The following is a 9,163-nucleotide window of genomic DNA, read 5'->3' on the forward strand; positions in this document are numbered from 1 at the left end:
GTGATTCTGGGTTCAAAATATAAACACCCAGTAAACAAATACCTGTTTCAGCTTATTCCTTGTTCTGTATGCAGAAATAGGGTTTGGGGGGTTGTTTGTGTTTGCTTGTTTCAACACAAGGGAGAGATGTCCATTAGTTGTTACAGGGAATGACATTGCTGTGCTGATTTACATGCCATGTAATCTGACTCACTACACAGGATGTAAGGGTCCAATCCTGCAGCAGCTCTTACTCATTTGAGTTCTCCTTATTCCTGTTGTAGACAATGGAGATAACATCCACAATTGGCCCTAAATCAGCACTGATTTTGACCCGGTAGCTTTAAAGATGATTCCCTATTAAATTGGACATCCTGAGTCTGCCCCAGGTTGTGTAGGCTGCGTAGACTGTTGGTCCTTCATCAGTCGAGACTAGGGTGACAAGATGGGATGAAGAAAATAACGGGACACATGGGGGGAGTCCCGCCGGCAGAGCAAAAAAAAAAGTGCGGCGTCCCAGAGTCCCGCCGGCAGAGAGAGGGGAAAAAAAAAAAGAAAGAAAAAAACCGGAGTCCCCCCGGCAGGGGGATGGAAGTGGGGAAGCGGAGTCCCGCCGGCAGAACAAAACAGAACAAAACAAAACAAAAAAAACAGGAGTGAGAAATATTGAGACAAATTGCGTCCCGACCAAACATTGATTGGGACGTGGGACAAATGCCTAAAAATCGGGACAGTCCCGATTTTATCAGGACGTCTGGTCACCCTAGTTGAGACTAAGCCAATCACAACACGTCTTCCAATTTTCTCTCCTCTGGCCATCCTTCGCCATGCTTGTCCATATCTCCTTGTTAGGAAATCATCCCACCTCTTTGGAGGCCGACCACGTGGCCGTTTCTGTTCTCGCAGATACCACTCGAATATAGCTGCGGTCCATCTGTTGTCTCTAAGTCGGGCCACATGTCCCGCCCACTGCATTTTGCTGAGCCTGCTTTCAACAATAACAATGTCTCGCACTCCAGACTGCTGCCTAATTATTTCACTGGGGATGTGATCACGGAGCAAGATGCCCAAAAATGTTTGTTCCATCGCCCTCTGTGGGACAGACAGTTGATGTTCTTCAATCTTTTTCAGCAACCATGTTTTGCTGCCATATAACATCGCTGGAAGCATGGTCGAGTTGAAAAGATTCACACAAGTTGTTTTGCTGATCTTTCCTTGGAGGATGTCCTTGATGTAATTGAATGTGCACCATCCAGTTTTTTTTCTGCGCAATAGTTCGCCTTTCTGATCATGTAGACTACCTGGCCCAAATAAACATATTTATCAACCTCTTGGATCTGCCCTCCTCCAAAAGTTATTTGGGTTCTTGGCAGAACATCTGATCTCATGTCCCAGGTTAGCAAATCGAAATAAAAAATTCCCCCATTTCCATTACCAGCTCAGTAACTCAGCCACAATCAAATCCCAATGTACACAAGTGTAAACTTAAAAGGCTCAAGCTTGGTCTACACTACAAAGTTAGATCAATGCAAGGCAGTTTACGTCAACCTAGCTGTCCAACCAGAGCTTCTGAGCCACAGCCAGGCAAAACTCCAAGGTCATGTCTAGATAAGCAAAAAGGTGTTGGTTAAAAATGTGTGAACTAGCACATGTGATGGGGGAGCCTATGATGGGCCACCCCCAGCTAACACATTTTTAAAGGTGTGAAGCTCTGTGTACATTACTGTTTAAGAATGTGCTAGGTAACGGTTTTTAAACACAATGTATTTACCTAGTCCAAGAGCCCTCACGGGGGTCTTAGCCTGGGAAAGAACTAGGGTGTCAAACCTTCACGCTTTGTGACAGCTTACTAACAGATTCAAGATATGAAACATTTTGGGGAATGGCATTTAGTGGCACATCCTAAACCCTCGCCAAGCCTGAGTAGCCAGACTGGGTGCTGTGCAGATACATGGGGCTCCCAGTGGGGACAAATCCTCCCTTGGCCACAGAGCAACCATGGAGCTACTCCACAAAGACTATCTCTTCCCTGCGGTGGAAGAAGCCTCTGTAGGTCCTTACACGGCCCACCTCACAGGTGGGAGGATCTCGGGTGTGACTTGGACTCTTCTTTACATAGAACCAGCCTATCAGCAGCTCTAGGGAGTCCCTGGCAGGAACTAGCCCTGGGCATAGCCCGCAAGGGAGAGCAGCAGTAGGAACACAACCTGCCTTTCCCTGGTGTGCTTACTGCCTCTGGACATAGGCGCCGACTTCCCCTCTGCCTGGTGGGTGCTCGACCCCTCCTACAGCCCCAGCCCCAGCTCCACCCCGCCCCTGCTCCGTGCCCATCCCGCCCCCATTCCACCTCCTTCCCCAAAGTCCCTGCCCCAGCCCTTTTCCCGCACTGGCTCTGCCCCCATTCCACCCCTTCCCCAAGTCCCCGGCCCTTCCTGCCTCCTTTCCCAAGCGTGCCGCATCCCCCCTCCCCTCCTCCCTACAGAAGGGTGGGCGGGAAGCACTGAGAGGGAGGGGGAGGAGGGAGGATGCGGCACACTCAGGGCAGGAGGTGGGGAAGAGACAGGTCAGGGGTGGGGGTGGGGAGCTTGGCTGCCAGTGGTGTGGATCCCTGCTAATTTTTCCCTGTGGGTGCTCTGGGGCTGGAATCGGCACCTCTGCCCCTGGAGGCAATGTCCTGTCAGTACAACACACCCAATGTCACTGCTACGGAGTGAGCTGTATTCCACTGTCTCAAGCATAAACAATTAAACTTCCAGCTGGGTTCAAAGAGCCCAAGCCAAGAAAAATAAGCTTTAGTGATGGCCGGCTCCACACGCCTCCTGGGTTCCACAGCTGCAGAACTGCAGAAGTTACTTCCTATTCAAAGGGGAAGTGTCCCTCGCCAGCGGCTACAGAAAGTTAGACATTCCACAGCCACATCTTCTACCCTGACCCTCCCGACAGACAGCAGCCATGCTCCTGGTACCGGTGCGCCATCAAACATCCTGGTATGGGGATGGGGACTTCCTGACTGAATATCTATCAACTAAGAAGGAAGTTTCAAGGCTTCAGTTAGTTGGGCTCAATGGAGTTGCAGCGATGTAACTCTGGGCAGAATTTGCCTTGCAGTTAGAATTAGTTAGCAGTTTGGTTGATGATGCACAAGCCAGAAATTGTGTCGGTCTCTTTTTTAATTGACTCTGCATGAGTACTAGGAGTAAAAAGTAGCAAAAAATTATTTAGATCACTAAATTCAACAGACATGTCAATACATATACCGACTGAGGAGCTACTGAATTAAAAGACCCCATTGTTCATTGTAGCTTTGTAGAGGAGAATGACACTTCGCTACAATACACCTTTATTTTTTCTAGCCATTTGTGCATGCTGTACCCCAGAAATATTGCTCAGGGATGCATGCACTTAAAATTCCCTAGTTATAGGCATTTCTATTTCTATAGTATTCTTCACCACAGAATCTGTGCATCTAAATAGGCAACACTAGGGTCTGATAAACATCAGTTCCTCAAGAAAGGGTGTGCTTTTGTGGGGGAAAAAACATGTTCTGGGCATTTGGTATTACTGTGAGGTGATCCTTTAAGACTGAGTATTGGCTAAGAAATTCTATACTGATAATATATAACAGCAAAAGAGAGAGAGATAGAATAAGAGACATCACATATGTAAGGGTGAAGAGAGAAGTTTTCTGATTAGACTTCATAAGGGATGAGGAGTCAATGAAGTGAGGAGATACTACTATCTCACAATTAAGAGGAGTCAGCAACAATAAATAACATTCAGTATACAAACAGAGAAGCTAGAAGCTGGTGAGTTGCAAAATAACAGAAAAAAAGATTTTAGCAGCTAGCAACACTCTTCTCAGTGCAAAAAAAAACCTCACCCCGATATAGTATTTTAGTTCAGTAAACAAGCCTGATTTGAAGCAACTCTCCTGGCCCAGCAGACGGTGGTCCAGAAAAGGCAGTGGTGTAGAAGGGTGCATTGTTTGTGCTATGTTGTTGGAAAATGTACGACCAAAATACATTTTATCTTAGTAAAAATATCTCAGGTCAAATTCTGTTACCCCTCCCTCTCACTGAAGTCCGTGGAGTTACATGGGTGTAACAGAGGGAAGAATTTGTCCCTTGGCATGTAACCGACATACCTCCACTCCCTGCTCCTGCCCTACCCTACCCTCTTTCCTTGCACATCTGGGTTTGGTTGAGTTAAAACACTCCTGTTCAAGTTTCAGGCAATAAATTGTGAAGAAGCCTAGATAAATTGGACCAGATTGCCCCCCTCCACCAGCCTGCCATGGCAGAATGTATGGGAGAGGTAGGAAAGAAGAGCTAGAGAGTTTTCCTCAGATACTTATGTTGTTGGAGTGGGGTTGGGTTGAGGTTTGACCCCTTGGAACTAGCTGAAGGTCCTGCCCTCAGAAACTCAGATGTCAGGGGATCTGCCAGGGGCACAGCCAAAGGCTACCTATCTGCTTGGAGGGCCTGTGTCTCTACACTGGATCAGGTACAACTGGCTGCCCGACAGCGCTCTTCCAGTGGAGCTATCCCACCAAGGCTTAGCTTCCTGCTGCTGCCCCTGAGACCTCACCACACAGCATGAAGTAGGCTTCCTGGGAAAGACTTTCCAGTGGATTTCCTGCAGGGTTGGCAGGATGATGATGCACATCCCTTCAGCCAGCCCTGGAAAAGAGTGGACCTTCCCCCTGACCTCCTTTCTTCCTTGTGGAAGGGGGAGAACCATGCGTGGATGGTATCCTCCCCACACAAACTGGGGAGAAGGGAGCAGATGACTGGGCAATATTGTTCAATACAATTTTGTCAATGTCCCAGATTTGAGCCATGCATCAAAAACAGGGGCCATATTGTCCTCTAAACTAGTAATTTCTGCAAAGGAGCTTGGGAAGTCTGTGTGATTTGTAGTCACAGATCTTCCACTAGGTCAATCCCTTCTGTGCAGCTCCCTAGATTTGATGGTTCAGTGAGTCCCCTAAACCCATGAATTCTCTAAGATTCTCCGCTATCTAGAGCCAGATATGTCCATTCAGTCTGTAGTACCCCTGCTAATACCCTGAACAGGTGGTAGATGGCTGATGCCATAGAGAGCTGCCATCCCCGTGGCTTCTTTGCCTACCTAGATTTGCCCATATAGCAGACGCCAAACTGTGCCGTGCACCCACAGATGGGCTGCTGTGAGACAGGTAGGGAAGAGGGTTTGTATATCTCTTTCTTTACCATGCTCCTGCTTCACAGCCTCTCAGCTGGGAGCCACAGAAATCTACAGGATCCCAGCCTTGGAGAATGTAATATGGCCCCGTGTATTTCATTTTTAAATGTCTAGATTAAATCCCATATCATGAAGATTGTCCAGCCCAACAAACAGACAAGCCAACCAACCATCTGATGAGAGATTTTGTTTTTCTGCCTGCTACCTAAATGACCCCTCTGCCCCTCCCCCCCCACATTCTACCCCCAAGGAATTAACAAGAAACACTGCTTCAGAGGAAGTGTTTTGGAAGCATCCGTCCAAGTGGGGGTAGATTTGTAGCTAGGGTAATCTGGAATCTAAAAGCTTCAGACACATCCAATAGAACAGAGGCTGGTGACATCTGAAAGTGGGTAGGTGAGACTGACACACAAATGTGCACTGAGAACCACTTTACAGTGTGGTCCCAGAGCTCCACACCTGAATGTCTACACCGCAGTTTTACAGCCCCATAGCCCAAGGCACCAGACATTGGCCAGCTGTAAGTGTTTAATTGCAGTGTAGACACACCCTAAGAGGAATTGGGCACAAATGAAGAAAAGGGATAGGGGACAAACAGAGTTGATGGGGTTTCTTCTGCTTATGTGCAGGAGTTCTCATACTTTTTTTTGCTGGGACCACCTTTGAAAATATTTCAGGCTGTGATGACACCCCCAAAAGTGACAACTCCCCCATACCATGCCACCCTTACTTCTTCAGAGTTGGGCACCTGGCCAGCAGCCGCCACTCTCTGGCTGCACAGCTCTGAAGGCAGTGCAGAAGTAAGCATAACAATACTGCGACCCCCCTGCAATAGGCTTGTGACCTCCTTTTGGGTCAGGACCCCCAGTTTGAGAAATGCTGTGCTAGATACACATACACAGCATGTATTGTTCTTAGTTTTGCTTTGGCGTATGTTTTAATTGGCAACCCATTAGCCTAGGGAGGAACAGCAGTTGACAGAGGCTCTCAAAATACCAGTTGCCGTTCACCACTGAGCACAGTTCTGAGTGGGCAGAGACAGGAAAGAGAGGTTATTCTCATTCAACCTCTTTAGGACTCCTAACTGTGTGACCCAATCACTGTGTGCCGAGAATTGTGAAAGAAAGACAATTGTGAAATGGTGAGTTTCTACAAGTATATCTAATCTCTCTCCCCACACACACATGCACACACAGACCTGTTGCTTCAAAGGAAGATAAGGAACAGAGCTCCTTAATTTGATCAGAATGACAGGGAGATTGGCCCTCCCTTTTGGTAATGGCTCTGAAAGGGAGGAGCAGCCCCTGAGATGGTATAATTAAACTGCTTAGAGAGGATATATGGGTGCTGGTGCTTGGATGAGAGGAAAGAAAGGGAGTGGCTCAGTTCACTCCTTTAACATTCCGGCAGACACAAAGAGCCTTATGCGGAAACCAGAAAGAATATGGAAAGCAACTGGATCTATTTACCCATGTAGGAAAATTAGCTTTCATTTGTATCGTCACTATTGTACCTTCCCAGGCAAAAAGCATGGCTCCAGGATACGATCAGTGTCCAAAACTCCCTTTGTTACAACCAAGGCAGCAAAACACCTTTCGGAGTGGGGTGAGAGGCTGCTATAAAAGCAAACCATTCCCAAGGGAGACTGAAACAATCATCTGCACCAGTTTATAGTCCTCCTTTGCTGTTTAATGTGTTTGATCTGCCTACACACTTCCATATGTCAACACCTCTCTCTGTCTGCTGGGGAATGTTTAAAGAAAACAATTTTTTATTCAAAATGCACAACAATATTTCTGTTTATACTTGGTTTTGTAACCCATCCATGCTCTAAAGGAGATACAGATGGGGCTTAATCTCCTGGACAGTGTCCCTTAGATTGCTTCTGCTTGGACATGCCCTTCTCATTCAGGGTTTCTAAATGTGAGCACTGTGTATGCTGCTGCTAATCATCCCCTGATTACTCACTTGCAACTGCACTCGCTTAGGAAATTGATCCATAAACATCACAGCTCCAGGGTGGTTGACCCAGCACTTCTTTTTATTTCCCAGTTAAATACTCACATATGTTCTTCTTCTTGCAATCTTCACAAAGGCCAGGATTGTGAACTGCTTTGGGTACTAAAATGAGCAATGCTGGCTGATCTTGCACTTTGCAGAGCTGTGTTTTTCTTTTGAAGTCAAACAAAGGCCTTTGTATCCTAATGGAAAGAATGATTGTAGAAGGGAAACCACAAGGTGTAAAAACACATTGCAACTGAGGATCCATTTCCAAGCCCTATGCTGCTGTCCTGGCTAACATGCCCCTTTGCAGCATTGCAAAAGGGACTATCCTCCTTGCTAATGAAGATGAATTTTAATGACATTTTCTCTGCAGATCTGGGGAGCTGGAACCAACCCTATATTTCGATTGCCTAACACTATTATAAAAGTGTTACAAGCTTTTAAACAGAATTTTATTATTTTATTTTTTGAGATGCTCTGACATGTCCATTGTTTGCAGCAGGCCTTTGGAATTCAGCAGGGGGAAAATTCTAGGGCTAGACTTCTTTGTCTCATGAAATTCCATTCAGGGTTAGTTCAGTTATAAACTGTTCAGAATCACCATATCCCTTCTCTTGCTTGTGTTCCTCAGGAAAATTCTGTCAGTAGCATGCCAAAATAATAACAACTGGACCCAAATGATCTAAACAGCTGTGCCTATTCCACCACCCAAGCAGCAGCAGCAGCAATGTACACTCTGTGTGCTGTGAAAGCCTGAGGCTATGTCTACACTACATCTTATGTTGGCATAATTTAGAATAATAGAATATCAGGGTTGGAAGGGACCTCAGGAGGTCATCTAGTCCACCCCCCTGCTCAAAGCAGGATAAATCCCCAGATGCTTTTTTGCCCCAGATCCCTATAATGGCCCCCCTCAAGGATTGAACTCACAACCCTGGGCTTAGCAGGCTAATGCGCAAAACACTGAACTATCCATCCTCACAATGTAAGAGTGTAAGTTACATTGACATAAGCGCTAGTGTGGACAGTGGTCTGTCGGTGGGAGAACTTCTCCCGCCGACATAGCTACTGCCGCTCGCAGGGGCTGAAGTCATTAAGCCAATGGGAGAGCTCTTTCCTGTTGGCGTAGAGTGGCTACATTAGAGAGGTTACAGCAACACAGACTGTATAATAATATGTGGGTGTGTGCAAGGCAGAGGTTTAATGCATAATCCTTCACCTTTAGACAGGCTACTTGTTTTTTAAGCAGTTTCTTTGCATTGAACGTTTCTAACTTTCATATAGGTATCTGGCATTTATAACCATATATTTTGGGGGACATAGTCTTTGATGAGAGCCCAAGCCTAGTACACACAGCATCCCCACAGTCTTCAATGGCAGTTGTGATCACAGGCTTCTTTTTATAGCATGCCACTGGTATTGAATTCTATGTTCCTCTGTAGTATTTAAGTGACAAATATTGCAGCTACTGTTGGGAATGGTTCCATATAAATATTTAAGATAGATAATCGCCAGTAGATATTGTAAAAACAGTCAGCAAGGAACCAGAACCCAGAAAGAGACCCTCAGGGCATCCATTAATAAAGTTCTGCCAAATGACAATTCCCCACAAATAAATACGAAATTCCAACATTTATTTAAAGTCCTCTCCGCTCTTCATAAATATTTTAACTTATAAACCTATGTGCTGTGACGTACAATTAGCACTAACCTAAGGTTCCACCATGGGTGTGTGTGTGTTCTGGTATTTAGTTTCCCGAACTGACCCACAGGCAGAACTTCTCCAGAGTTCAGTAATTGATGGGTTTGTAACATTTAACAAAAGGAACTTCCCTTCCTTAATGCCTTTTCCCCATATTTATCAAACTGGTAATAGTTTAAATGGATGCTATTGGCTAGGTGAGGTCACTCACTGCAATCCTATTGACGTTAATGGGTAATTTAGAGCAGAATCTGA

Source organism: Mauremys reevesii, linkage group 2 (genome assembly GCF_016161935.1).
Source record: "Mauremys reevesii isolate NIE-2019 linkage group 2, ASM1616193v1, whole genome shotgun sequence".
Classification (NCBI taxonomy): domain Eukaryota; kingdom Metazoa; phylum Chordata; order Testudines; family Geoemydidae; genus Mauremys; species Mauremys reevesii.